This window comes from Trachypithecus francoisi, unplaced genomic scaffold (assembly GCF_009764315.1).
Source record: "Trachypithecus francoisi isolate TF-2019V2 unplaced genomic scaffold, Tfra_2.0 Lachesis_group3, whole genome shotgun sequence".
Lineage (NCBI taxonomy): Eukaryota > Metazoa > Chordata > Mammalia > Primates > Cercopithecidae > Trachypithecus > Trachypithecus francoisi.
The window spans coordinates 160214590-160236511 of NW_022681468.1; the positions used below are offsets into that span (position 1 = coordinate 160214590).

The window sequence follows — 21922 nt, forward strand, 5'->3', positions numbered from 1 at the left end:
CCTTATGATTGACAGTTGGCACAACCTGGATCCCCATCTCCATCAGAAAGGATAACTCGCCATCTTGTATACATGACTTGGCCAGCCTCTTTATTCCTCAATACTACGTGCCATGAGTATAGCAAAATCTGGTGACCTACGAGGAACTGGCCATTTTTTCTCAGACTCTCATTTTCCAATGCAGGGCCCTGTGTGGGGGAGACAGAGTGACTGGCTGAAGGGAAACCACAGTGCCTGGAGGTCCACACCACAAAGAAAGCCCACACCCAGTGCGCAGGCTTGAAGGGCTGACCCCTTCTGGTATTAATCTCAGACCCTGTTTCCCCACATCGCAGACTGCATGGAAGGATAGGAAAGGGAGACCTGGTCTCCTCTATTTCTTCCCGCTTTCTCTACCTCCACAGATACATAAAAAGACCATCACATACCACAGATGTGTGCTCTCACATACCTCTGTTTGGTTGATGGTACCACGAAATCATCCATATTTACCTCACTTGAGAGCTTGATCCTAGGTATCTCTCTGCCTTGGCTCATACATGACCAGAAATCTCAGAGCTACAAACCAGTGTATTCACTTGCTTGGGGGCAATGCATGCAGTGCAAACAGTACTGGATTTGAAGTCAGCCATCCAGGATCAAAACCGTGCTTCACCACCTCCTGGTTATGTGACTTAGGACAAGAAACCCTCTCTCTCAGCCTTGCTTCCCTTTCCTGTTGATATGGTTTGGATCTGTGTCCCTGCCCAAATCTCATGTTCAGTTGTAATCCCCAGTGTTGGAGGTGGAGACTGCTGGGAGGTGATTGGATCATGGAGGCAGATCTCAAGTGGTTAGCACCATCCCTCGGTGCCGCCCTCATAATAATGAGGGAATAAGTTCTCATGAGAACTGGTTGTTTAAAAGCATGTGGCACCTCTCTTCCTTGCTTTCTCTCTTGCTCCTGCTCTGGCCAGGTGACTTTCTGGCTCCCCCTTCGCCTTCCACCATGATTGTAAGTTTCCTGAAATCTCCCCAGAAGTCAAGCAGATGCTGGCATCATGCTTCCTGTACAGCCTGCATGAGCCACTTAAACCTCTTTATAAATTACCCAGTCAGTCTCAGATATTTCATTCTAGCAATGCGAGAACGGACTAATCCTTGTTTGGTGTGGACATGACCTACCCTGAATTCTTCATAGAATATTGCAAAACCGATGCAACACATAAAAAGTATACCCCTTTCATAGAAGAAAAATTATACATTTACTGTAGAAATTCAAAAAACGAAACACTTCATAATCCTATCACCCAGTTGATTATGTCCTTCCAGTCTTTTCTGTGCATAATGTGTGTGTATATGGATGTATGTGTATGCATGTACATATATATATATTTAATGTATTTAAATGTGCTATCTACTTCATGCTGCCTATGATTTCTTTTTTAACTGATCACATTGTCCTATGTTTTATTTATTTATTTTTTGAGATGAAGTCTTGCTCTGTTGCCCAGGCTGGAGTGCAGTGGCACAATCTCAGCTCACTGCAACCTCTGCCTCCCAGGTTCAAGCAATTCTTCTGCCTCAGCCTCCGAAGTAGCTGGGATTACAGGCATGGGCCACCAATGCTCAGCTAACTTTTGTATTTTTAGTAGAGACAAGGTTTCACTATGTTGGCCAGACTGGTCTCAAACTCCTGACCTCAGGTGATCTGCCTGCCTTGGCCTCCCAAATTGTTGGGATTACAAGTGTGAGCCACCACGCCCGGCCTGTTCCATGTTTTAAAATATTCTACAATTTTATCGGTAGTGACTTCTCTATATGTATGGATATAACGTTGTTTAACCAGATCTCTGCTTTTTGTAATTAGAGAGATGACCATCATTCTTATACAAATCAAAACCTTTTTACAGCTCCTAAAAGTAGATATGCATGATAAAAATGAATATATCTTTAGAGTATTTCATGCATATTGACATACTGCCTTTTAGGAAAGTTTACCCATTTATATTCCCAATATATGAGAATGCTCTTCTTCCTGTGCTTTTGCCAGCACTGAAAGTTGTTATTCTTTTTAACCCATGCTAATTTGAAAGATCTAAGACGACTTCATTGTTTAATTTGAATTTCTTTGAATACTACTAAGATTAAACTTGTTATTCATTTATAATTGCATATACATAAGCTTATATATATTTATACATATATGTAATTATGTCACATATTTATGTTTATGCACCATTTATATTTTATTTTCTTCTGTGTTTGTATGTATTCTGTACTCAGTTTTAGATTTAAATATTTATCTTAATGATTTATTAGAGCTCTTTATATATTATGGGGCTTTGAATCCTTTGGCTTATATTGGGCAAATATATTCCCTGGATTGTCATTTGCCTTTTAATTTTTGTCAGAGAAATAGAAAACGCTTTAATTTTTATATATTCAAATTTACCAATATTTCTCTTTGTAATCTTACCTTAGAATCATGCTTAAAAAGATTTTCTCCTTTCCAAGATTATGCTACCCCAATAACTTCCTGGTTATGCTGTGCTTTTTTTTTTTTATAGTTCACTCTTTAGTATTTTGCAATCTACTTGATGAATTGGACTTTTTCTCTCTAAATAGTTTAGTAGTTTTCTTGAAACTATTTTCTGAATACTCTAATATTTCCCTGCAGATTTGAAATGTCACCCAAACCATTAAGGGTCATTTGCAGCAAGTTACAATTACTAAGAAAGCCACAGGCCGTTTATTGTGAGGATAGTGGAGCCCTTGAATCACCAAGGAGGCTGGAGATCAGGCTTGGAAACTGGCTGGTTCTAAGGAAGCTGCTTCTGTTCACTCAGAAATCTGACTCAGACTGGGGCCTACAGCGGGAACCCTGAACTTACCAGGGTACAGTTCTGCAGGAGTGGACAATTCCTGTGGTTCTTAACCTCTGGGTCTGTTTGCTTTAGAGTCAAAGACCTGGGAGGGAGTGTTTAATTGGACACAGCAGGATGATAATTTGCTTATCTGTCCTACCAGACTGAATTCAGTCACACATGGGCTACTTTTGTTTTTTTTTTTTTTTACAGCCATAGGCTACTGACAGGGGATTCAAGATGTAATACCCGAAACGAAGTTAGCTGCCTAATAGCAGGGTTGGGGGAGGAGGGAAGCTGGACATGTATGCTGGGTGGTGAAGAAACAACCAATATCAACTCTTTTTTTAAAATTATTATTATACTTTAAGTTCTAGGGTACATGTGCACAAAGTGCAGATTTGTTACATATGTATACGTGTGCCATGTTGGTGTGCTGCACCCATTAACTCGTCATTTACATTATGTATCTCTCCTAATGCTATCCCTCCCCCCTCCCCACTCCCCACAATAGGCCCTGGTGTGTGATGTTCCCCTTCCTGTGTCCAAGTGATCTCATTGTTCAATTCCCACCTATGAGTAAGAACATGCAGTGTTTGGTTTTCTGTTCTTGTGATAGTTTGCTGAGAATGATGGTTTCCAGCTACATCCATGTCCCTACAAGGGGCACGAACTCTATCCTTTTTTATGGCTGCATAGTATTCCATGGTGTATATGTGCCACATTTTCTTAATCCAGTCTGTCACTGATGGACATTTGGGTTGATTCCAAGTCTTTGCTATTGTGAATAGTGCTCCAATAAACATCATGTGCATGTGTCTTTATAGCAGCATGATTTATAATCCTTTGGGTATATCCCCAGTAATGGGATGGCTGGGTCATATGGTACTTCTAGTTCTAGATCCTTGAGGAATCGCCACACTGTTTTCCACAATGGTTGAACTAGTTTACAGTCCCACCAGCAGTGTAAAAGTGTTCCTATTTCTCCACATCCTCTCCAACACCTGTTGCTTCCTGACTTTTTAATGATTGCCATTCTAACTGGTGTGAGATGGTATCTCATTGTGGTTTTGATTTGCATTTCTCTGATGGCGAGTAATGATGAGCATTTTTTCATGTGTCTGTTGGCTGTATAAATGTCTTCTTTTGAGAAGTATCTGTTCATATCCTTTGCCCACTTTTTGATGGGGTTGTTTGTTTTTTCTCGTAAATTTGTTTGAGTTCTTTGTAGGTTCTGGATATTAGCCCTTTGTCAGATGAGTAGATTGCAAAAATTTTCTCCCATTCTGTAGGTTGCCTGTTCACTCTGATGGTAGTTTCTTTTGCTGTGCAGAAGCTCTTTGGTTTAATTAGATCCCATTTGTCAATTTTGGCTTTTGTTGCCGTTGCTTTTGGTATTTTAGACATGAAGTCCTTGCGCATGCCTATGTCCTGAATGGTATTACCTAGGTTTTCTTCTAGGGTTTTTATGGTTTTAGGTCTAACATTTAAGTCTCTAATCCATCTTGAATTAATTTTCATAGAAGGAGTAAGGAAAGAATCCAGTTTCAGCTTTCTACTTATGGCTAGCCAATTTTCCCAGCACCATTTATTAAATAGGCTACTCACATGGATTTTGTTAGTCAACCGTGTAGCCTGGTGACATTTTCACATCAGCACATGGAGGTCTTCTCTGCTGTTAAACAGAGAGTAGCAGATACTTCCACTGGATGGATGTGTGATAATTCATATAACCACCCCTTAATGAAGGATAAGTTTAAGATGTTTCTAGCTCCTCCTTGTACCTCTGGTAGAATTCGGCTGTGAATCTGTCTGGTCCTGGACTTTTTTTGGTTGGTAGGCTATTAATTATTGCCTCAATTTCTTTTTCTTTTTGAGACGGAGTCTCGCTCTGTCGCCCAGGCTGGAGTGCAGTGGCCGGATCTCAGCTCACTGCAAGCTCCCCCTCCTGGGTTTACGCCATTCTCCTGCCTCAGCCTCCTGAGTAGCTGGGACTACAGGCGCCCGCCACCTCGCCTGGCTAGTTTTTTGTATTTTTTAGTAGAGATGGGGTTGCCTCAATTTCAGAGTCTGCTATTGATCTATTCAGGGATTCAACTTCTTCCTGGTTTAGTCTTGGGAGAGTGTAAGTGTCCAGGAAATTATCCATTTCTTCTAGGTTTTCTAGTTTATTTGCATAGAGGTGTTTATAGTATTCTCTGATGGTAGTACCATTGTATGCACACATGTACACACAGATAGTAATGTCCATTGGTCTATTTCTGGACTTTTTATTCATATTCATTCAACATTCATATCTCTGTTTATTCATATCCCAGAAAAATACCACGTAAATTACCTTGACTTTATAATCTATTTTTATATATGGTAGGACAAGTTCTACCCCTAACCCCATCCCAGACTTTTTTTTTGAGACGGAGTCTCACTCTGTCGCCCAGGCTGGAGTGCAGTGGCGCTATCTTGGCTCACTGCAAGCTCCGCTTCCTGGGTTCACGACATTCTCCTGCCTCAGCCTCCTGAGTAACTGGGACTACAGGTGCCCGCCACCACGCCTGGCTAATTTTTTATATTTTTTGTAGAGATGGAGTTTCACCGTGTTAGCCAGGATGGTCTCGATCTCCTGACCTTGTGATCCACCTGGCTCGGCCTCCCACAGACTTTTAATCTATTTCTTTAAAATGTTCTTGCCTGGTTTTAAATGTTTAGTCTTCTAGATGCACTTTGATTTTCTTTTGCCAAGACGTGGAAAGAACGGATTTGAGATTTGAATTGACATCATATTAAATTTGTAGATTACTTTGAGGGAAAATTAAAAGATCTAAACAATACCATGTCTTTCCATTCCCGAACATACAGTGTGTACTTTCGTTTATCCAAATTCTTTTCAACTTCTTCGCTCCAGTTTTTGTTTTTCTTTAGGATACCTGGTACATTTCCATATGTTTGTGTGGTGATTATGTTTTTTCCTCTGCATAATTTAAGATTAGCTAGTGTTCTCTGCATAAAAAGGATGTCTAAACTAAAGTCAATCTTTTATTCTGGGCTCCTAGCTCCTCCCCTTCCTGCTAACTGGGTTTTTTGTTTTTTGTTTTTGTTTTTGTTTTTTGGTGCCTTCCTGTCATCATCTGTGCATATTTTTGTTTAAGGATTTTTTTTTTTTTACACACATGGGCTACTCACATGGATTTTGTTAGTCAACTAGGTAGCCTGGTGACATTTTCACATCAGCACATGGAGGTCTTCTCTGCTGTTAAACAGAGAGTAGCAGATAATTCCACTGGATGGATGTGTGATAATTCATATAACCACCCCTTAACGAAGGATAAGTTTAAGATGTTTCTAGTCTTTTGCTAAAATGAACATGGCAAATAATTTTTTTTTTTGAGATGGAGTTTCGCTCTTGTTTCCCAGGCTGGAGTGCGATGGCGCAGTCTCGGCTCACTGCAACTTCCGTCTCCCGGGTTCAAGCGATTCTCCTGCCCCAGACTCCCGAGTAGCTGGGATTACAGGTGCCTGCCACCACGCCCAGCTATTTTTTTTTTTTTTTGTATTTTTAGTAGAGATGGAGTTTCACTATGTTAGCCAGGCTGGTCTCAAACTTCTGACCTCAGGCGATCTGCCTGCCTCGGCCTCCCAAAGTGTTGGGATTACAGGTGTGAGCCACCACACCCGGCCTTTTTCTTTCTTTCTTTTTTTTTTCTGTTGCTTAGGCTGGAGTGCAGTGGTGCCATCACGGGTCACTGCAGCCTCAACCTCCCTGGGCTCAGGTGATCCTCCCACCACAGACTCCCAAGTAGCTGGGACTACAGGCAGGTGCCACCACCCCCAGCTAACTTTTTTTGTACTTTTTGTAGAGAGTTTCACCATGTTGGCCAGGCTGTTCTCAAACTCCTGAACTCAAGCTATTTACCCGCCTTGGCCTCCCAAAGTTCTGAGATTATAAGCATAAGCCCGTGGGCCCGATTGAATAGTACTCTTTGTACATATTCATTACTCAGCAGATACTGAGTGGCTTTTGCTGCCACTTGGGGAACTGGCCTAGGTGCTGAGGGTGGAGCAGTGAACAAGGAAGGAATGCAAACAGATCTAGAGAAAAAAATCACTAGGACCGTCCCTGCAGTCAGAGCATGAGTGCACTTTAAACTTAGAATCTTATTCCTAAATTGCTGTCCAAACATGAGGCACCCTTTCACATCCTTGCCAGCGGTCTGAGCCTGTGCCTGGTTACCCAGATCCAAACTTGTGTGTTGTCAGAATTGTTTTTGTCTTCACCAATCCGGCAAAGTTGTACAATTTTATGTAATTTACATTTCTTTAATTAAAAGTGAAGTTGAGCATCTTTATGTTTGTTTATAAGTTGCTTATATTTATCTGTTAACTGCCACTTCACCTTTGTTACCTATTTTACTGTTACATTGTTGTTTTTATAATTTATATATATATATGTGTGTGTGTGTGTGTGTGTGTGTGTGTGTGTGTACTTATGTTAAGGAAACTGGCCATTGTTATATTGGTTGCAAATATATATTTTTTAATAGTTTGTTCTGCATCTTTTGACTTTTTGAATGGCATTCTTTGTGTGGGTATTTTCTGTACTCACATTGGTTTTATTCATTTACATATTTTAACCCTTTTGGTTGCCGGGTTATGTGTTTTCCTAGAAAAGCCTTTCCCACTCCAAGATTGTAAATAATGTTCTACTATCCCCTCGGTGTTTTAGGGTTTTATTTTTTAAATATTTATATGTTTTATCAATCTAGGATTTATTTTGTTTTAAATGTTAATACACTTTTATAGTTTTCTAAAATATACATATGAACTTCCCTTGTTTCAAATTTAGTCCTAGGTATTGTAAATATTTTCTTGCTCTGATGGATGCCTGTTTTAATTATTTTATACTGGAGAGGCTTCTCGCCGCATATAAGACTTTTTGCAGTTTTTTTATGACTTGCATCGACCTGTACAAGCAGTTGAATGTACGCCTGAATCTTTGATCCCATAGTTTGTCAGAGGAAATGATTCTATTTTCTTCTGCTTTCCAGTATCTGTACGTCTTGTTTTGTTGTTCTGTGTAGTTGCTGTGGCAAAAACTGTTAAAATAACACTGGATAGTGATGTTTCGTTAAAGTAACGTTAGATGATGGTGTTTCATCATCTACCTCTCGCTCCTGAGTTTAATGAGAAGCTCTTAGTGACCCGCCACCAAGCGCGCTGCTGAGAGGCGGTTTCTATTAGCAAATCTCCCCATTTGTTGAGCTTCCTAGAAGGACACAGGACAGCAGACCCAGCAGGGACAGCACCTTCACATCACTGGGAGGTCCCACAGCTCCATTTCCCTCTCACCCACACGCAGTGTCCACTGCCTGCGTGGGAGAGACTCTCACTGAGAAGCCACAGTTCACTTTTACATCAGTTGTTTTTACAATGCCTTTGTCTTCACGGAGGCCCAAGGCCTGCAGGCCACCACACTGCTTCCCCGATCCAGGCATCCTCCCCAGCACGGGAGATGGCCACAGCCTTCCATATCCATCTCAACACTGCAGTGTCCGAGAAAAGGAAGCAGTGACATGAGAGGACAGAACTTTTGGGTCATTTTTCCAGGCACACATGCGTCAGCCCAGACCCGGTGTTACCCTTCACTCACATCAAGGATTTACAGGGAAAAGGGTTGACTAAACTGGAATTTTTTAATACCCTTGTTTTATTCCTGGCTTTCACAGGATTGCTCCTAATGGGTTACCATTTAGCGTAATGTCTGCCGTCAGCTTCTCCCTTTATTAGTGGGAGGTATTCGCTTCCATCCTGGCTTTCTAAGATTTTTTTTTTAAAGCAAGATGCATGTAAATTTTATCACCATCCTTTTAACATCTGTGAAGATGATCATATGGCTTTCCTCCTTTAGTTTATTAATGTAGTGATTTACATTAATGGATTTCCTAACGCATAATCACTTTGCATTGCAGAAGTAGGCAATGGTCCTGGTGCTTTGAAGGTATATATTAGGCTGCATTCACTTTGTTAATATATTATTTAAGAGTTTTGCATCAAAATTAAGAAAGGAGATAACCTACAGTTTACCTTGAGGTACCCTCTTTGTCCAATTTTATCTTAGAATTATGCATACTTTAAAATGAAAGTGGAAGAATTTGATTTGACTTATGCTCTGAAACAGTTTATATAACCTGGGAATTATCTAGGTTTATTTTAATTTGGGGGAGGTAATTTGACTACTTTTAACATTTTTTCCCATGGTCATTTTGTTATTCGTGTTTTCTTTCTTTTTGGGGATCATTTTTGTTAATATCTTTCTAACATTGTATATTTCATCTGGTTTTTCCAATTTATTGTTATAAAGCTACAGATAATGTTCTTTTACAGTTTAAAAATAAACATTTTAGCAAATCTTTAGAGATTCAAAGTCGATTAATGGTTGCCTAGAGCTGGGGGTCTTGGGAGGAAATGGGGAATTTGAGGAAAGAGTTGATTATGTATGTTTTTATTTTATGAACCCTTTCTACTTTCTTAATGCATCTATTGTTACTTTTCCAGCTTTTATGGTTGAGTAACAGTAATAATACTGTATAGATTGGCATTATTGACACACAATGCTCTTGTGGACTTAGTTCCACTTGGTTTGTAGTTCTCATTTTTGCTTTACTCTTTCTTTAACCCTAATCATCGCTAAAACTGATGTTCTTAACTTTTTGGGTAGTTAGACTTTTTGGTTTTTTACTTTCCTTTTACTGTTAATTTCTAATTTCATTACATGAGAGCATGTAGCCCCTAATTTCTACTTTTTACAATCCACTAAAATTTTCTGTAACTTTGTATAGGAATAGTTTTTAGACGTATTTTGTGGGTTTTTGTTAAATACAACAAAACATATATTTCCAGCTTGTTGGGATCAAAGTGTATTCACATATTTGTGTGTCTGTGTGTGTGCGTTCGTGGCGAGAGAGCTTCTTATAACATAAGCTCAGCCATGTGCTTCCCACTGGACGCAGAGCGCTGTCCAGCGTCCTCACCATGGCCTGTGAGTGCCTGCTTTCATCTGGCCCCTCCAGCTTCGCTAGCCTGCAGTGGAACCCCCGGGTGCCCCGTCCCTGCCTTGCCAGCTGTGCTAGAATCTCAGGGTCTTTCTACTTCAGGCTGCTCCTGCACGCGACACCACCGCTGTTCTTCCTGCCAGCTGGTCTCTAGGTGGCTCCTTCTGGACCTGTAGATTCCAGAGTCAGTGGGACATCCATGGAAGGGCCTTCCCTCAGCCCTCTGTCCAAGGGGCTCCTCACTTCTGTGGTTCTGTGTCTGAGCATTCTGTCTCTTTGTCTCCAAGCCCTGACATTTCCCCATCATTCCCTATGTGGCAAAGCAGCACAAGGGAGAAGGCCGTGTCTGTGCTGCGCTTTGTCCCACATCCAGGGCCTGGCGCCATTCCTGGAGGGGAGCACGTGAGTGAACCAGTGAGTGCCTCCCAACTGTTCCTGTCTGAAGAGCCCCTTAGGAAATTAAAAAGCCATTTTGGGGTTTCAAGCAAACATGCTGTTTCACTTAAATTAATTAGAAAAGAGCATTATTCATTTTCAAATGCCCCTTAAAATACCTCATTATGTTTTAATTTGAGGCTCCATGGGCATTAAAATATGACAGCAACAAAACTTTCTTTAAAAAGTGGATTTAAAAATATATATATGCTTTTTAATTTAAACAATTATTTTGGCCAGGTGCAGTGGCTCACGCCTGTAATCCTAGCACTCTGGGAGGCCAAGGCAGGCAGATCACTTGAGGTCAGGAGTTCGAGACCAGCTTGGCCAACATAGTGAAATCCCATCTCTACCAAAAAATACAAAAATTAAGTGGGAGTGGTGTCATGCACCTGTAATCCCAGCTACTTGAACCAGGGGCAAGGGGGCGCAAGGGGTACAGCGGAGGTTGCAGTGAGCCAAGATCGTGCCACTGCACTCCAGCCTGGGTGACAGAGTGAGAACATGTCTTCAAATAAATAAATCATAAAAATACAAATAAAACAATTTTTTAGAGACAAGGTCCAGGGTCTCACCTATTGCCCAGGCTAGAGTGCAGTAGTACAGTCATAGCTTACTGTAGCTTCATACTCCTGGGCTCAAGTGATCCTCCCACCTCACTCTCCTGAGCAGCTGGGACTACAGGTATGCACCACCACACCCAGCTAATTTGTAAATTTTTTGTAAGGGTGGTGGTGGTGGTTGGGGACGGGTCTCACTGTGTTGCACAGGCTAGTCTTGAACTCCTGGCCTCAACTGATCCTCCTGCCTTAGCCTCCCAAAGCACTGGGAAATAAACTGATTTTTAATGACCCAATTATTTCAATTCATTCTGCAGAAGTTTGGGATTTCCCATCATACTTTTCTTACTGTATTTTTAAATGAAAGCGTAACAGAGGATGCTTTTAAAATGCAATTTAATGTAGTGTAATGCATTTTTTTTTTTTTTTTTTGAGACGGAGTCTCGCTCTGTCGCCCAGGCTGGAGTGCAGTGGCCGGATCTCAGCTCACTGCAAGCTCCGCCTCCCGGGTTCACGCCATTCTCCTGCCTCAGCCTCCCGAGCAGCTGGGACTACAGGCGCCCACCACCACGCCCGGCTAGTTTTTTGTATTTTTTTAGTAGAGACGGGGTTTCACTGTGTTAGCCAGGATGGTCTCGATCTCCTGACCTCGTGATCCGCCCGTCTCGGCCTAGTATAATGCATTTTATGGCTTGAAGAATATTTGCTTTTAAATGAATAGATACTATTTTCCATTTCTTTTAACATATGAAATAAAATAGTAATAGATTCTCATTGTAAAAGATGCGAGAAATACACAAACTGGAGCAAAACAAAGTCTCCCTCCTCTCTCTGCCTCCTACTCCCTACCACACAGGCAATTGCTTTATGATGTATCCAGTTTTTATGTATGCACATATATATTTATGTACCTGTATGTGTACACATAGTCACACAACTTTATAGTTTTATTTTTAAGCAAATATGCTTCTACTATATGCATTTGTCTGCAATGTTTTCCCTACTCAAAGTTCCATATCATACATTGCTATGTATCTAGGGGACTGCTTCATCTTTGAAAGGCAGCAGAGAGTACTTTACCCCTGCTGAGAAGCAGTTAGCCCATCCCCTCTGTTTTACTATCGCAGGCCTGACCTCAGTGAATTCTTTTTCTTCTGGTAAATTTAGATATTGTCAGGCACTAATTTCATTATAAAGAAAACAAACAAAATCTTCATTATGATAGTATTGAGTGAATTCAAGTATTTTTCCTACTTAGTATTGTCAAAGAAACTAGAAATTTGGGTGGAAAATTCCATTAAAGGTACATATTTAACACATTTTAATATATGTTTGGACATAAGCTTAAAATGTGCTCTTTGATATTTTTATACAAACCTAATACTGACTGCTGCATGTTGATGATGATGATAAGATGGTCGCTAACTTTCCTGAGCCCTTGCTGTGTGCAGGGCGCTGCTTGAGCACATTCCACACATTCCTTCATTTACTTCTGACAGCTATGACTGGGAATCTGAGACCTTGGGAGTTAGGTAGCTCTTCCAAAGCCATGCAGCTAGCGGGTGCTGGCGTGAGATTCCAACCTGCGCTGTTAGCCACTCGCAAGTCATTATATTCTGGCTTCACAGTGCATCTTAGTCTGTTGTGTGCTGCTATAGCAGAATACCACAGACCGGGTAATTTATTTTTCACATCTTGGGAGGCTGGGAAGTCCAACATTGAGGGGTCAGCATCTAGCCAGGGCCCTTTTGCTGCGTTATCCCATGGCAGAAGGGGAAAGGGCAAGAGAGGGCCAAAGAAAGAGCAAGATGCCGAACTCGCAGCCTCAAGCCCTTTTATAATCAGCATTAATCCATGCCTGATGGTGGAGCCCTCCTGACCGAAGCACCTCCCACAGGCCCTACCTCCCAGTGCTGTTGCACTGAGGATTCAGTTTTCCTTTTCTTTCTTTCTTTTTTCTTCCTGAGACGGAGTTTCGCTCTTGTTGCCCAGGCTGGAGTGCAATGGCGCGATCTCGGCTCACCACAACCTCCACCTCCTGGGTTCAAGCGATTCTCCCGCCTCAGCCTCTCAAGTAGCTGGGATTACAGGCATGCACCACCAACCCTGGCTAATTTTTTTGTATTTTTAGTAGAGACGGGGGTTTCTCCATGTTGGTCAGGATGGTCTCGAACTCTTGACCTCAGGTGATTCGCCCACCTTGGCCTCCCAAAGTGCTGGGATTACAGGCATGAGCCACCGCGCCCGGCCAAGAGTTAAGTTTTCAACACATGCTTTATGAGGAGCTCATTCAAACCATAGCACAGGGGACTTTAACTCTAGAATTATACTAACAATTAGAAGGAGAGCATGAGAAGCACCAGACAGTGGAGAGAAAGAATATATTTTATTTATTTTTGGGAAAAGTCATTCTTTGAATAATGAGAGAAACTGTCCCATACAGAGAATTTTAAAGAACCTAAAGCAGAGATTGTGTGTCACAACAAAGAGATGCAAAACTAATGTGTGTTTTTGTATGAAGTGTGAGCTCTTCCTTGCTGGCCATGCCAAGCATGTAAACGGGAAAAGTATTTTTTCCTGTAAGTCAACAATAAAATGATTTCTGTTGTGCTTACCCATTATTACACCAGTGTTTTTCTGACCCTAAGTCCTTTTTAACTAAATTCATCACACTGCAGGGACAACATGATATATCCTTGTCAGCTGTATGTCCTTGAAGGCCTGGTTAGCCTTGATCCCTGCTGTGTCTGTGATCTGCACACTAATCAACTGTCTCTCTCGACTCGCTCCAGGCTTTGTGGATACACATATTTACCTATGTCCCCTCAAATTAAAGAGGGGTGTCCCTGGGAGATCTGACACCTGGCTGAGGGTTTTGATGGAAACTGATTGCTGCCTTCTGCCTCCTTGTCTGTTTATGTTTCTGATTGGTGAACTTGACCTCAGCCTCTTCCCTGGTGTGTGCCTCAAGTATGATGCATGGTTTCCGGGAGGTGAAGGCCAGAATGCAGCCCTTTTTCTAAAAGTAATTAGCAAAGGACATTTTATACAACCCAGGGGAACAGGTGTTAAAAAGAAATACAAGCATTTGGTGGCAAGGGAAGGAGGCATGATGAGTTTGGTTTTTGTAATTTTCACCTTATCCTTATTTCCAAGTCTGCCTGAGGGATGTGTGAGGGATTATGCTTCCCTCCCTTGGTGGGGCGTAAACATCTCCCGAAGCAGGGGTGTGCTGGAGCTGCCTTGTATTGGCTTGAGAGAGTGGCTTATTAAAAGGTTAGATTTTTTTCAAAAAGCAAAACAATTTTATGTCTCTTTATTGACATGTAAGTCATTGATATGGTTTGGATGTATGTCCCCACCCGAATCTCATATTCAATTGTCATCCCCAGTGTTGGAGATGGGGCCTGGTGGGAGGTGATTGGATCCTGGAGTGGTTTCTTATGGTTTAACACCATCCTTCTTGGAGCTGTCGTCGTGACAGTGAATTCTCATGAGATCTAGTTGTTTAAAAGTGTGTAGCACCTCCCTCCTCTCTGTCTGGCTCCTGCTCTGGCCATGTAAGACATGCCTGCTTCCCTTCACCTTCTGCCATGATTGGAAGCTCCCTGAGGCCTCCCTGGAAGCAGATGCTGCCATGCTTCCTGTATAGCTTGTGGAACTGGGAGCCAGTTAAACCTCTTTTCTTTTTTTTTTTTTTTTCTGAGATGGGGTCTCACGCTGTCACCCAGGCTGGAGTGCAGTGGCGTGATCTCAGCTCACTGCAACCTTCCAGGTTCAAGCGATTCTCCTGCCTCAGCCTCCCGAGTAGCTGATACTACAGGCACGTGCCACCACGCCCAGCTAATTTTTTGTATTTTTTTAGTAGAGATGGGGTCTCACCGTGTTAGCCAGGATGGTCTCGATCTTCTGACCTTGTGATCTCCCCGCCTTGGCCTCCCAAAGTGCTGGGATTACAGGCGTGAGCCACCGTGCCCAGCTCCAGACTAATAGTCATGTATCACATAATTCACCCATTTAAAGTGTACTATTCAGTGGTTTCTAATATATTCACTGATGTATGTAAACATCATTGGAGTCAATTTCACCTTAAAAAGCAACCCTGTACTTTAGCTGTCACTCACCTTCTTTGCCCCCATCCCTGGGCTACCACTAGTCTACTTTCTGTCTTTATAAATTTCCCTGTTCTGGACCTTCATATTAATGGAATCACATAATATGTAGTCTTTTATGACTGGCTTCTTTCTTAGCATAATGTTTTCAAGGTTCATACATATTGCAGCATGTATCAGTACTTCATTCCTTTTCATGTCTGAATAATATTCCATGGTATGGATTAACCACATTTGGTTTGTCTTCTCATCCGTCAGTCGACATTTGGGTTGTTTCCACCGTTTGGCTGTTATGAACAGTGCTGCTATAAACATTTATATACAAGGTTTTATGTGCACATGTTTTCATTTATCTTGGGTATATCACTTTTAATGGCAAAAGCCACAATTACTTGTGCGTCAACCTAATACCTCGGAATAGAATTGCCAGGTTACTTGGTAACTAGTTGAATCATTTAAGAAAGTGCCAGACCATTTTCCAGAGCAGCTGCACCATTGTACATTTCCACCAGCAACACATGAGGGTTCCGATTTCTCTACAGCCTTGCCAGCATTTCTTCTCTGACTTGGTTTTAGGCCATCCTAGTGGGTATAAAGTAATATCTCATGATGGTTCTGAATTGCATTTCCCTGATCACTAATGATTCCAGCATCTTTTCATGTGCTCATCAATCACAGGCAAAACAGTGAACCTCAACCTAAACCTCATCCTTTTTACAAAAACCAACCTAAATTTAATATGGGATTAAATATAAAATGCAAAACCACAAAACTTTTAGAGAAAACATAGGAGAAAAAATGTTAGAATCTAGTGCTAGGCAGAGAATTCTGAGACTTGACTCCAAAATCATCATCTCTAAAAGGAAAAAGTTAAGAAAAATTAAAAACCAGTTCTCTGAAAGTCCACCTGAAGAGACTGAAAAGGCAAGCTACAGACAGGGAGAAAATGTTAGTGAGCCACATACATGCCAAAGGACTAGTGCCTAAAATATATGAAGAACTCTCAAAATTCAACAGTGAAAAACAAGCCAGTTAAAAAATGGGCAAAACACATTTCATTTTGTCAAAAGCTTCTTCCTTGTCAATTGATATGATCATGTAATTTTTCTTTTTTGGCTTGTTGATATGGTGGATTTCATTGCTTGATTTTCAAATGTTAATCAGTTTTATATACCTAAAGCAAATATCACTTGGCCATTGCATATAGTAATTTTTATACATTGTTGGATTTGGTTTGTGCATATTTTGTTGTGGATTTTTTGCTCTAAGTTCACAAGAGGGATTGGTTTATTGTTGTTTTTCTTTTCTTTCTTCCTCCCTTCTTTCCTTCCTTCTTTTTTTTTCTTTCAACTACCTTTGTCTGGTTTCAATATCAGAGTAATACTACTAGCTTCAGAAAATGTGTTGAGAAGTCTTCACTTCTAGTTTCTGGAAGAGATTATGTAGAACTGATGTTAATTATTCTCTAGGTATTTGGTAGCATTCTCCAGTGAAACTGTCTAGGCCTGGAGGTTTTATTTTGGGGAATTTTAATGTTATGAATTCAATTTCTCTTTTTTTATTTTACATTTTTGAGACAGGATCTTCCTCTGTCACCCAGGGTAGATGGCAGTGGCACAATCATAGCTCAATGCAACCTTGAACTCCTGAGCTCAAGCAATCCTCCTGCCTCAGCCTCCTGAGTAAGTAGGACTACAGGCACATGCCACAATGTCTGGCTTTTTTTTTTTTTTTTAATGTTTTGTAGAGAGAAGTCTTGCTGTGTTGCCCAGGCTGGTCTTGAACTCCTGGCATCCAGTGATCCTCCCATCTCAGTCTCCAAAAGTGCTGGGATTACAGGAACGAGCGAGCCATTGTGCCTGGCTCCCCAATTTCCTTGATGGTTACAGGGCTATTCAAATGATCTGTTTCATATTATGAGAATTATGGTAGTTTGTGTTTTTCAAGGAATTGATACATTTTATGTAAGTTGTGAAATGTATCTGTGAAGAGTGGTCCATGTTACTCACTTACTGTCCTTCGGATGGTCTGCAGCTCTGCAGTTACATTTTTGTTTCATTCCAGATATTGGTAATTTTTGTTTTCTAGCATTTTTCTTGCTAAAGTTCTGTCAGTGTTGTTGATCTTGTTAAAGTATCAACTCCTTTTAAAAGTTTTCATATCAATTGTTTTTCTGTTTTTTATTTCATTGATTTGTACTTTTATCTTTATGATTTCCTTTCTTCTGTTTGCTTTGGGTTGATTTTGCTTTTGGTTTTTTTTTTCTTCTTTTCTTTTCTTGAGATGGAGTCTCACTCTGTTGCCCAGGCTGGAGTGCAGTGATGCGATCTCGGCTCACTGCAACCTCTGCCTCAGCCTCCTGAGTAGCTGGTATTACAGGCACCCGCCACCACGCCCAGCTAATTTTTGTATTTTTGTTGGCGATAGGGTTTCACCATCTTGGCGAGGCTGGTCTTGAATCCCCGACCTCGTGATCAACCCACCTCGGCCTCCCAAAGTGCTGGGATTACAGGCGTGAGCTAACACGCCCAGCTGCTCTTCTTTATCTAGTTTCCTGAGGTAGGAATTAGCTTACTGTTTTAAGAGCTTTCCTTGTTTCTTATGTAAGCATCTAGTGCTGTAAATTTCCCTGTCAGTATTGCTTTAGTTGCACTCCACATATTTTGATATGTTGTGTTTTGTGTCCATTCAGTTCTCTTGATTTTTTCTTTGAGGCTTTCTCTTTGATCCATGAATTATTTGGAACTGTGATGTTTAATTTTCACATGTTTAGAGACTCTCTTCAAGGTAGCAAAGAAAAGCTAAGTTGTGGCCAGGACTTTCTTTTTTTTTTTTTTTTTTTTTTCCGCAATCTCGGCTCACTGCAAGCTCCGCCTCCCGGGTTCACGCCATTCTCCTGCCTCAGCCTCCCGAGTAGCTGGGACTACAGGCGCCCGCCACCTCGCTCGGCTAGTTTTTTGTATTTTTAGTAGAGACGGGGTTTCACCATGTTAGCCAGGATGGTCTCGATCTCCTGACCTCATGATCTGCCTACCTCGGCCTCCCAAAGTGCTGGGATTACAGGCGTGAGCTAACACGCCCAGCTGCTCTTCTTTATCTAGTTTCCTGAGGTAGGAATTAGCTTACTGTTTTAAGAGCTTTCCTTGTTTCTTATGTAAGCATCTAGTGCTGTAAATTTCCCTGTCAGTATTGCTTTAGTTGCACTCCACATATTTTGATATGTTGTGTTTTGTGTCCATTCAGTTCTCTTGATTTTTTCTTTGAGGCTTTCTCTTTGATCCATGAATTATTTGGAACTGTGATGTTTAATTTTCACATGTTTAGAGACTCTCTTCAAGGTAGCAAGAAAAGCTAAGTTGTGGCCAGGACTTTCTTTTTTTTTTTTTTTTTTTTTTTTCCGCAATCTCGGCTCACTGCAAGCTCCGCCTCCCGGGTTCACGCCATTCTCCTGCCTCAGCCTCCCGAGTAGCTGGGACTACAGGCGCCCGCCACCTCGCTCGGCTAGTTTTTTGTATTTTTAGTAGAGACGGGGTTTCACCATGTTAGCCAGGATGGTCTCGATCTCCTGACCTCGTGATCCGCCCGTCTCGGCCTCCCAAAGTGCTGGGATTACAGGCTTGAGCCACCGCGCCCGGCCGGCCAGGACTTTCATGTTACGGACAAGCAAGATGAAAAGACAATAGATGCCAACCACACAGGTATCTTACAGCAAAAAACAGTAAAAGAAGGAGTATACAAAATATCACAACCTGTAAACAGGACCAATCATTATTATAGTGCTTTTGGAAAACAGAAACTTTCCTTATTATTTTAAATGTTCTATAATGATATCAAGACTATGGAACTATCTGTTTTATGACACTTTGAAAAGATTCACCGGTTAGGGTCTCCCCTGCCACCTGGCTCAGGCAGAGCCATGTCTCGGGGTGGCTCCTGCCCACACCTGTTGTGGGACATGAGGAAAAGGTCCCTCAGGCTGGAGGACCCGTCCCAGGTGTGGGACCACTACCTGGGAAGAAGATAATTTATCCAAAGATTAAAACTTGAAGCAACCGTGAATTATGCATGATGGCTGTGTTAATACAGTCTGTTGGAATGACACTGGAGAATATATTTTATCTGGCTCAGATGACACCAGATTAGTAATTAGTAATCCCTACAGCAGAAAGGTGTTGACAGCAATCCATTCAGGGCACCAAGCAAACATATTTAGTGCAAAGTTCTTACCTTGCACAAATGATAAACAGATTGTATCCTGCTCTGGAGATGGAGTAATGTTTTATACCAGTGTTGAGCAAGGTGCAGAAACCAACAGACAATGCCAATTTACGTGCCACTATGGAACTACTTATGAGATTATGACTGTACCCAATGACCCTTACACTTTTCTCTCTTGTGGTGAAGATGGAACTCTTAGGTGGTTTGATACACGCATCAAAACTAGCTGCACAAAAGAAGATTGTAAAGGTGATATTTTAAATAACTGTCCATGTGCTGCCACATCTGTTGCTATTTGCCCACCAATACCATATTACCTTGCTGTTGGTCATTCTTACAGCTCAGTACAAATGTGTGATCGGCAAGTGCTGGGCACAAGAGCTACAGGGAATTATGCAGGTCAAGGGACTATTGGAATGGTTGCCCGTTTTATTGCTTCCCATCTTAATAATAAGTCCTGCAGAGTGACATTTCTGTGTTACAGTGAAGATGGTCAAGAGATTCTTGTTAGTTGCTATTCAGAGTACATATATCTTTTTGACCCAAAAGATGATACAGCACAAGAACTTAAAACTCCTTCAGTGGAAGAGAGAACAGAAGAGTTACGACAGCCACCGGTTCAGCATTTGAGACTTTGTGATGATTGGTCAGATACTGGACCCAGAGCAAGGCCTGAGAGTGAATGAGAATAAGATGGAGAGCAGAGTCCCAATGTGTAATGGATGCAGAGAATGTCTGATATGTTACCAAGACAGTTCAAAGAAGCAAGTGAGGTTGCACAAAGCAATAGAGGACGAGGAAGATCTCGACCCAGAGGTGGAACAAGTCAATCATCTATTTCAGCTCTTCCTGCCGTCTCATCAAGTCCTGATTTAGAAGTGAGTGAAGCTGCAATGGAAGTAGATACTCCAGCTGAACAATTTCTTCAGCCTTCTGCTTCCTCTACAATGTCAGCTCAGGCTCATTCAATATCATCTCCCATGGAAAGCCCTCATTCTACTCCTTTGCTGTCTTCACCAGACAGTGAACAAAGGCAGTCTTTTGAGGCATCTGGACACCACACACATCATAAGTCTGATTCTTCTTCTTCTGTGCTTAATAACTCGGATCCATGTCACTTGACGAGCAACAGGGTGCATGCAACAGGAGACGCGCTATGCCCATCCATCCATAGCTTTATTGCAATGCATAAACAAAGCTCTCTCACACCTTTCATAGTATTTCATTTTGATTATGGTCTTATAGTCAGTATTTTGTGGACTAAATTACAATAGGTGGTATTGTACACAAAAGGTCTTTTTGGCCTATACAAATTATTTTCTCTGTAAGCTAATTTCTACCTTTGGCCCTTGATGCCAACTTTGAACTCTCTCCGTGTAACAGAATTATAATGGATACAAGCTATATCCATTTTTTAAATTCTAGATATCTGTCATAAAATTGTGTAGAATTGTGGGTGTGAGGTTAACACTACCTCATTGCTTATGTAGGATAAGTTATTTAAACACAGTAATATTCTGTATTACTAGATCGCCATAGTAATGATACTTGGTTTTATGTCTCACTTATATGATAGCCAAATTCCTGATAGCTTTAACTAAAGAGTACAGTTACAAACCCAGAGGTAAGCTCTAAAGCTATCAATCGGAATCTCCCACTTCCACTTGTACTTTTCAATGTGGGAAAGGTATAGAGTCAATCTCCAAGCCTTGAATAGAGCCTGATGAAATAAACAGGTTACTTATTTATCAGACTTTATTACTAGCAGATCAAATACAGCATAGAGAAGGATCAGTAGAGGAAGACATTCTGACCTGAAGGGACATCTGAAAAGGTTGGAGATAGGAAGACTATTCAAAAACGAAAAAGGCTATTTAGTGTTAGGGCAAATGGTTTACTATCTGAGAACCTCAGAATTTAATGAAGTATTTTAAATATATTGTGACAAAGTATGATAAGTAATCTTAGTTAAGTCTTTAAGAATAACTTAACACAATATTCACTTTCTCTATTTAAAAAAGCAGATAGCTGGATGTGGTGGCACACCACCTGTAATCCCAGCTAGTTGGGAAGCTGGGACAGGAGGATTGCTTGAGCCCAGAAGTTTGAGATCAGCCTGGTCAATATAGCAAGACCCTGTCTCTTAAAAAAAAATTAATTCACTGAGTGTGGTGGTGCATGCCTATAGTCCCAGCTACTAAGGAGGCTGAGGCAGGAGGATTGCTTGAGCCCAGGAGTTCAAGGCTCCAGTGAGCTATGATTGTGCCACTGTACTCCAGCGTGGGTGACAGAGTGAGACCCCCATCTCTTAAAAAATTTTTTTTAAAAAAGGCAGATGATTGCCTTTATATATTTTACAAATGTTCCTTTCAAAAACATTTTTTTTTTTTTTTTTTGGAGACAGAGTCTTGCTCTGTCGCCCAGGCTGGAGTGCAGTGGCGCAATCTCGACTCACTGCAAGCTCCGCCTCCCTGGGTTCACACCATTCTCCTGCCTCAGCCTCCCAAGTAGCTGGGACTACAGGCGCCTGCTACCACGCCCGACTAATTTTTTGTATTTTTAGTAGAGATGGGGTTTCACTGTGTTAGTCAGGATGGTCTCGATCTCCTGACCTCATGATCCACCCACCTCGGCCTCCCAAAGTGCTGGGATTATAGGCGTGAGCTACCGTGCCCGGCCCCATTTTTTTTTTTTTTTTTAATTAG

General features: G+C 41.4%; 1 protein-coding gene and 1 pseudogene across 2 annotated transcripts in view; both read left to right on the top strand.

Annotated features, from left to right (window-relative positions):
- FAM189A1 (family with sequence similarity 189 member A1) overlaps positions 1–21922 on the top strand; it is a 466288-nt gene that overhangs the window by 339433 nt on the left and 104933 nt on the right. The gene's annotated exons all lie outside the window — the stretch shown is intronic.
- On the top strand, positions 18916–20491 carry LOC117069565 (annotated as a pseudogene).